Source organism: Cyprinodon tularosa, unplaced genomic scaffold, assembly GCF_016077235.1.
Source record: "Cyprinodon tularosa strain WSP-4 unplaced genomic scaffold, ASM1607723v1 ctg286, whole genome shotgun sequence".
NCBI classification, from domain to species: domain Eukaryota; kingdom Metazoa; phylum Chordata; class Actinopteri; order Cyprinodontiformes; family Cyprinodontidae; genus Cyprinodon; species Cyprinodon tularosa.
In genome coordinates, this window is record NW_024038992.1 from 1,723,242 (window position 1) to 1,731,596 (window position 8,355).

General features: G+C 35.1%; 1 long non-coding RNA gene across 1 annotated transcript; it reads left to right on the forward strand.

Annotated features, from left to right (window-relative positions):
- Positions 1-296: 296 nt before the first annotated feature.
- Positions 297-6,852, forward strand: LOC119787047. The gene is made up of 3 exons (XR_005281278.1): positions 297-435; positions 4,871-4,906; positions 6,785-6,852. It is a non-coding gene; the product is annotated as an uncharacterized LOC119787047 (long non-coding RNA).
- The last annotated feature ends 1,503 nt before the right edge of the window (positions 6,853-8,355 follow it).

An 8,355-nucleotide genomic window follows, 5' to 3' on the forward strand; every position in this document is an offset into this window, starting at 1 on the left:
ATTAGGTAAATAAGTGAAGATGAATTTTGGGATGTCAGAGATTTCAGAATGAGCATGTATTTTTTTTCCGTTTGCTAATCTGCAGGGATCAAAGCTTGTTACACAGATTATTGCTAATCAGCACAAAAGGAACTAGTGGATCCAGTAGACAATGATATTACCCTGTGGTATGTGCTCAAGCCCCTGTGTGATCAATAAGGTTGTAAGCGTGCATTTAAATCACAGTGGCCTCTGCTCCTGGGTAGGCATCCATGTGAATGGGGAGAGACAGCTTAGTGTTTTCTCAGTCAAGCCCACGATTTTAAACAATAATGACTTTTTAATGTGGACCTGTGATTACATTGTCACAGTGAAATACGGGTCCTCTTGACTGCATTGGAAATGAGGGCCAAAATGTGAAATACAACACCAGCATAGATTAGAGCAGTGCACCAGGTAAGGCAATCTTCATAAATTCAAATCTAATCTTAACGGGCCAGAGTGAGTGGAGAAGTTATCAGAGTGGAGAAGGAGACAAGTCCACTTGAAGACCAGTTAGTTTGATGGGGGGGGGGGGGAAATGTCTTAATTATTCATTAGGGGTGTAATGATATCTTGTGCTCCAAAATCTCACAGTTTAGTTATTGTGAAATCTGAATCTAACCACAATACATGTTAAAACTTGTCTGTTTAAGTTTGAGATAATATTAACACTGGTTTTGTGTCTATTCAATTTATGCATATTTTAGACTGATTTCTGTTGTGAAATAAATTTGTTTTTAAGTTTTTAACTTACTGCGGTGTTACATTTTTAAACGTTGGGTCAGTAAAGGTGGAATCTTTCAAAGAGTACAAAAAACATGTCAAATGCTAGCAAGACTATATACTTATATTTCAGGTGAACAAATAAAGACAGGAGGACATTTTAAAATTAAAAATTCTGAATGACGACTCCTGAAAACTGTAGAATATACAAAGAAGAATGAAATGCTTTGCGCTAAAACTGTAAAAAAAAAAAAAAAAAATTATGCATTTCATGTAAGATCATGTACCAATCATATTTAATATTAGAATCAATTCTAAATTTTGTACAACTTGATAAGTTAACTTGCATTTTTTAAAATACAATTTTATTTTTTGTCCAAATGTTTCTCTCTAAGAGAAAACTTTTAATTAAAATCAGGAATTTTTGATTTGTATAACATTCTAACTTGTTTTAACCGGAGACATGGATTATTCTTAATGGTAACCAGTGGGTAGAAAGAATTATGAAAAGATAATGTATGTGCCAATTTTCATTAAAGCCTCATAAAGCAAAATGAGAAGTAAATGAAATATACTTGTGCTGCTTATTGATAAAGGACTACAAAGAACTCTAATAAATTGTGGCTCATATTTTCAGTGTCCATATTTCGCACTTTACTGGTCAGTATTTTTTCTAGCTTGTATGATGAAGTTGCCATCTAACATATGCCCACACCTGAAATAGATGATTTTTATTTGGAGTACAATTAATAAAGAGTGAGTATGTCAGGTTGTGTGGAGGTTTTTAGATGTCCCAAATGCTAAGACGGAAGCTGAGGTGGTTTCTTGCAGAATTAATAAGGAATAGTGGCAACAGAAGCATAAATCCAAAAATAACAGATCAAGGAACCAAACTAGGGGAACACACAGGTTAAGGAGGGAGTGAAGGAGTGAAGAGAATCCAGCAAGCTGTAACTGCAAAGGAGGAGTATAAATGTCAAACAGCACAAAGGAGTGATCAACTGATTGGGAGCAGGTGTGGACATAATAATAATAATAATAATAATAATAATAATAATAATAATAATAATAATAATAATAATAATAATAATAATAATAATAATAATAATAATAATAATAATAATAATAATAATAATAATAATAAATTTTATTTCAAAGGCGCCTTTCTGGTGACTCAATGTCACTGTACAAAAGATAAAAACACAATGGGAGAAACAAAGTCAAAACACAGAATAAAACTATTAAAAAAACATAGGGAATTAGCTAGCTTTAAATTTAATACATGAAAGTGGTGCAGAATGGTTGAGCAATATCCCTGCCCACCTATTTATGCAGCAGATCTGCTGGCTGAAATAATACTGCAACATTCTTCCTTTTATAAAATAAATGTGAAATTTAGCTATTTTAAATATTTCTGACAGCAGTGGTTTGTCAATTATACCTAGATGAGCCAACTGTCCAAATAACCATTTTGTTATGGTATTGCTGTATTAAAACTGCAAAAGACAAGCCAGAATAACAACATTTAAGTTTAAAGTTGATTGCAGACTGATTACCAAAGCGGAAAGCCCAACAAATTTACCAGTTAAAGAAACATCTTGTTGTACTACTGTGTAAAAAGCACAACAGCGGAAAATGCATAACATTATAAACACTTGGACAATACAAAAATAGTAAGGATATTTTTTCCATTCTGTTCATGTAAAATGTTCTATCAAAAATATAAAAAAAATACATAAATGAAAAAAAAAGTCAACAACCCGTATGAGAGATTTCAGAATGTGTTGAATGAATCTTGTCCTGTGATGAATCGCAACCTGCTTCTAGTAACTTTCCAGACTTACCAGTTATTACTCTTTGGAGACATGCATCACTCATGTGTCTTTCCACGGTTGAGCAGGGACACAGGAATGTCAGCGAGGTGACAAATCACAGAGATGGGTTGTGGGGTGAGGCTAGGCATCCGTCAGCACCTTGTCAGGAACCGTTGCCCTGCATTATCCATCCGCTGCCTGGAACCACAAATGATCACAGTTTGATGGCTTAAGCCATGCTCCTCTCAGGACATTTCTTATTCAAGTCACAATGCTGTCATTGACGTTTTAGAGCCTGTGGGGCATATACACTGATAATACCTCACTGCCTATTAGCACCCAGCATTCAGACACTCTGACAGAAATCTTGAATTATGACAATAGCATCAAGGTAACAGTTTTTTTTTCCTTTTAGGTTGTAATCTCAAGTACCATTAATTCAAATACTTACCATCAGATTTAGGACAGATAATTAAGTATTTGAGTCTATAAAAGAAAAAATTAGAGGTTTTGTGCACATCTGCTAAATCATCATTCCTAAAATGGATTAACCTTTATGGTGCCTGTTGGAGATAATCGAATCTAATACAAAACTTGTATTTTATGTATTTTCAGTTACAACTACAGTATCATTGCAGAATACATTTCGCATCATATTCAATAAACCTTACTAAGATGATTCCTTTCCTGAGTGATCATCCTGCTTGTAGGTCAGAGGGTCAAACTAATTACAGACGGTTTCTTTCAAGCGATCTCTCCCTGTGTGGGGGACTCCCATTTCTGCCACTTCTGCATTTGTGTGAATTAGACCTCAGCTAAAAGAACAGTTGCTGTCACTGTACAGATTAGGCACTGAAGGAGAAGAAGGAAGGGGCTGTTCTTCAATTTAGTTCATATCAGTTTATTTATAATGCCAATTATCAACACATGTGAACTCAAGGCAGTTTACAGAGACAATTCAACCAGATCATACAGTCAAACTGATTCAAAGTTTTCTAAGGAAGCCCCTCTTCAGAGGGCAGAAGTAATAAGGATTACTCCGACATAAATTAGTCAAACAATTTGTTCTGTACATGATTTCCATGAATAAATATAATTAAAATATAGTCAAAAACTCAAAAGGTTGTTTTTGCATGATATAGGATTTTTAATGTTTTGCCAAATTTATACTAGAAATAGAGGCATAGACCACCATCAATTGTTTTGTTAAATGTTTATTTATTTTTAGCAGATAGGAAGCTGCTAGCAGATGGACAAAAGGGCTGCTTGTTTAATTTTGCCTTGTATGTATCAAGAACTGGACATCTTTTAACAAAAAAGCCATCGATTTCCTCTTATAAAGATCTAAGGTATGCAAAAAAAAGCACTGTCTGATTGGTTGAAATTTCCTGCTCTAGTTTTATTCCCTTTGCTTATAAAAAAAACACCAGACTTTCCCCATTGTGGGGCAATAAAGGGATATTCTATTCTATTCTATTCTATTCTATTCTATTCTATTCTATTCTGTTCTATTCTGTTCTAAAATGAATAAAACCTGCTGTTTTTTTAAGTTTTATTACTAAATGTAGGAATTGCAGTATTTTTTTTTTTCAAAAAACAAAACATATGCATCTGAGCAAGAAAATAGAACCATAAAAAATAAAAGGTACCTTAAAGATGTAGTCATGATATCTCTGCGTTGGTAACTTGTCAACATCTTCTTATCCGTCTCCACATAACACAGTCAAATCAATCAAACCTTAAAGAGTCGGAAAGCGCTGAAAAACACAACACTGGCTACTGTCAAAGAATTAACTCAAGGTTAATTCATCACATCTTTTATTTAGGATGACAAACACTGTCATAAATAAGTGTTCAAACTACAATTCTTGCCTTTCCAAAGCATGCAACTGGCTTGTGATAGCTGCTTGCTCTGCTCACTTTATACAACAACTAAAAATACCTAAAAATTAAATAAAAATTTCCTCTTAGGAAATATCATACATTAATCTGTGCTAGCTAACAAGTCAACAGGACACTGGGTTCCCATTTACTTGAGGCCATGTGATGGCTTAACTGCGGACTAAAGGGACAAAGCAAAAAACAACGCATTTTTATCGTATCACTTTGCAACCTTTCGTTTTATAGAGGTGTGTATTTTTAAATTTCCACATCTTGTGACACTGACAGAGTAAAAGGTCAAAGTCACTCAGTGTGTAACTGGGGTGATGGAGGAATTAGTAACCTGCTGAAAATCTACAGGAAACAGCTTTCACGGCTCAGTGCTTGTTCTCCCCAAGTAAATGCTATTTGATTTCTGCTCCACCCTACAGATGGCCACAGAAAATGAAGAGCAAAAGAACAAAAAGGTACAAAACAAAGCATTTTTGTATCTGAGCATTTTTGTAGGTCACTGTAAGATACTGAATACATTTTAAAATAAACAGGGAATCATTGAATCTTGGATTTTACACATCTTCGGCATAAAATCGGACTAAAGTTTCTCCCCTGTCGATGTTAAAGCATATTTGATGAAAGTATTTTGAGAATAGAGAATTGGACATAAAGAGCAGTTGAGTGAAAATGCATTTTGGTATGAGTCCCTCAAGTACTTGTAAGCCTTTTTTTTCTTGTGCATGATTCTCAAATGCCTAATCTGCTCTGCTAAAGGGTTTCTCTCATTAAAAAACAATGTGATATCTCCAATTTCTAATTAAATAGGACATTATCTCAAAGACGAGCTGCGATGGAAAGAGACCCTAAAACGAGTTATGAAAAGACTAGCCTCTTATTGTCTAATCATGCTTTTGCTGATCTCAATAGTGTTTAAGCACTCAACTGATACTCGGGAATAAAATGGGGTTATTAAACAGCTTATCTATCCAGGAGAATTGTCTTGTTTTTCAAAATCTATTGGTAATTTGAGAAGTACTTCTGTGCTGAAGAAAAAACCCATGTGGTTTGTGACATTTGATGAAAACTAAATATGGATTTAATGCATCTGTATCTGACTTTCTACTTCTCTCATAAAAATGTATGAGACATACTGTCTAAATATTTCTTGGTATGGTACGAATATCTTCTTTTGCAAATTTAGAAATGCCAAACTGTTGGTGAGGTGATGGGAAACCTCCGCTTCTTGCCAGTAAATTCAGTCATAAAGGATTATTACACAGCCCATTGTCATTTTGTTTTGCATAGTCATACATAAATTTTTATTGAAAACACATTTTGTATGTTTTTATGGAAAAATATCTTCAAAATAGCTTTTGTGACTTGGTGATGAGCAGACTGACACTTCAGTAACTTGGCACCAATGCATCTATACGCCTGTAACCTATTTTCCTGAATTTACTTTGGGTTGGAAGTTCCCCCTCTATTCCTCGGATGTGATGTCAAGCACGTCCATGTTAAACTTTCCAACTTAGTAAACAATCATAGCAATATCTTCAAGATCGATGGCAATCAATGGCAACTCCAGGTAAGACAAAACAAAACAGAAACATGTCAAGTATGAGCGTGAACGGCGAGAACAAGCAGAAGACTGCTGCAGTTATGTGTTTTGGCCATAAGTGGAAGTAAGCATTCATTTTCTAATTTAATTTGTGATAATAGATAAGAGAACAAATAGATATGCACAAATTACTTCCCCCCAAAACAGTAAATTTGAATAAAGACAGTCACTTCTGAAAATTTTTGTTTTATTTTTTCTTTGTTTTTTTTTACTGTACCTTTCTGTCATTCTGCCTAGTTCTGTCCCATTCTTTACTTTGTGTTTAGTTCATAAGCAGCTACAGCACATTCTGTTAATAATACTAACATTTTCTCTATTTATTAAACGTTTTGATTTAATTTTGTTTCAGGGAATTCCTTCAGACAGTATGCGTTCTGATTAAGCACTTAATAGACCAACTTAGATAAATTGAAAAGAAAATACCAAACGTTAAGTCTTCATATACTGTAGTAGCAGTGTTTATCCTAAAGGGTGTTTTTCGTTCAACCTTTTAAAGCCTCATGATGTCTCTTTGTTTTTTACTTGTCACCATGTACACACTAATACTGTATTCATATTATTTTTGGCTTAATAAAGCAACATTTCCATTAGAGAAATTTAGCTTCAATAAATGTAATGTAATGGTTCATATGCTTCCTACTAGCTCTTTTCCCACTGAAAATCTGGGGTTTTGAAAACCAGGTTCACCCGCTAACAATCAGCTTTTTCGCTCTTTTCCCATTCGACCGAAAAGCCGAGTCTGACCCCCTTGCTGGAAAGCTGCTTTGCCACTGTCACCCACCACTGCAGTCTAATGATGACATCAAGCTGGGTGAGTGAGCGTTTATGACGTCATCAGTGCACACAGTAAAGTTGACTTGGATGTATGAACCTTTAGTATGGAACATTCCTATGGCAAAGGTATCTGCTATTTTAACTTTCAACTCTCCTTTCACCAATCTAGGCTACTTTTACTGAAATTTGTCTGATTTCGGTCACCAGGCATTCTCTATAAATCTATAATTTAAAGCAATTAAAAACCGAACACAGTTAAAACCACAGTTGTTATTTCTGAATTTTATATCCTCTGTCAAAATGACCTAAGAAATAATCCAAACTTGGCTGTTCTACATCACTTTTAACTGTGTTAATTGTTCAAATGTCAGGTGCTAGTAATTTCGGTGACGTCATTGTTTCTAACACCCTGTTTTCAGCTAGTTGTACAGTAGAAGGTGCAGACGTTTCTGCTCTGCTTACAACTGGAACAGCATAGTGGTGTTTATACTACTTTCAAGCTTGCTCCCAAATCAAATCAAATGCAAACTATGTGATGCAAACGCCCTGTATGTAAGAAAACTCAAACACGAGTCCTGCTTTAAAGGATTAAATAAGCTGAAATGATATTTTTTGTGTGACCAAAGCTGCAATGAGGCACAGAAAAACAACAATGTGATGCTCATCCTTACTGTATCTGTATACATGTGAGTGCATACAGCTTGAAATAAGAAGCCTGGAAATTAAGTGTACTTCCTGCATCTAGGAAAAATATATATAGTACAAGATGCCATAAAGGAGTAGCTCTCATGTGGTTTAGTAGTGTGAAGGAGACCAGTGTAACCTCCAGTGTCATTAAACTGCCTCATCTAGCATGCATCAGTGATTTAATGCTCTATAAAAAGCATAACTACCCTAAAAAGACACCTCTCCTGCCACAGTGCCAGAGGGCCACCAAGGAACCTACTGGCTAACCTGCCATTCTTGGAAATATGACAAGGACACAAGCTCAATGACTTCTTCCAACATCAGGTCTGCCTCGACCTGATAAAGGCACATAATTACACAGCCTCATTTATCTCTGCGAGTCAATCCCATCTCTACCTGATGATGGCTTGAACTTTCATGCACCAAACCTGGACTCAATTTCAGATAACATTGTTTCTGGCCTTTCAGCCAACTCCTCCCTTACTCTGGATCGGAATGAGATTTAAAGTAATGTTCTAAATGATGAAGCGGTTTTCTATTGTAAAACTGGCTATGCTCCAGAGAAGACCTAAGCAAAGCCATAACCCCTCCCTCTATTAAGCCTGAAGGTTTTATTTGTTATTGGTGTAAAATTAACTGTTATTGCTGTACAGCCAGAGAAATTTAAAACCCAAACATGTATACATTCATTCTTGGTGCAAATGCAGAAGGTGGAAGGAAGACACAATATAATGGGAATTCAATGTTGACAGAACCAAATCAAAAGTTTAAGCAAATAAGCATCTTCATTTTATTGATCTTTCTCTAAGATTCAAACTCTTTCTTTCGAATTAAAAGAAAATG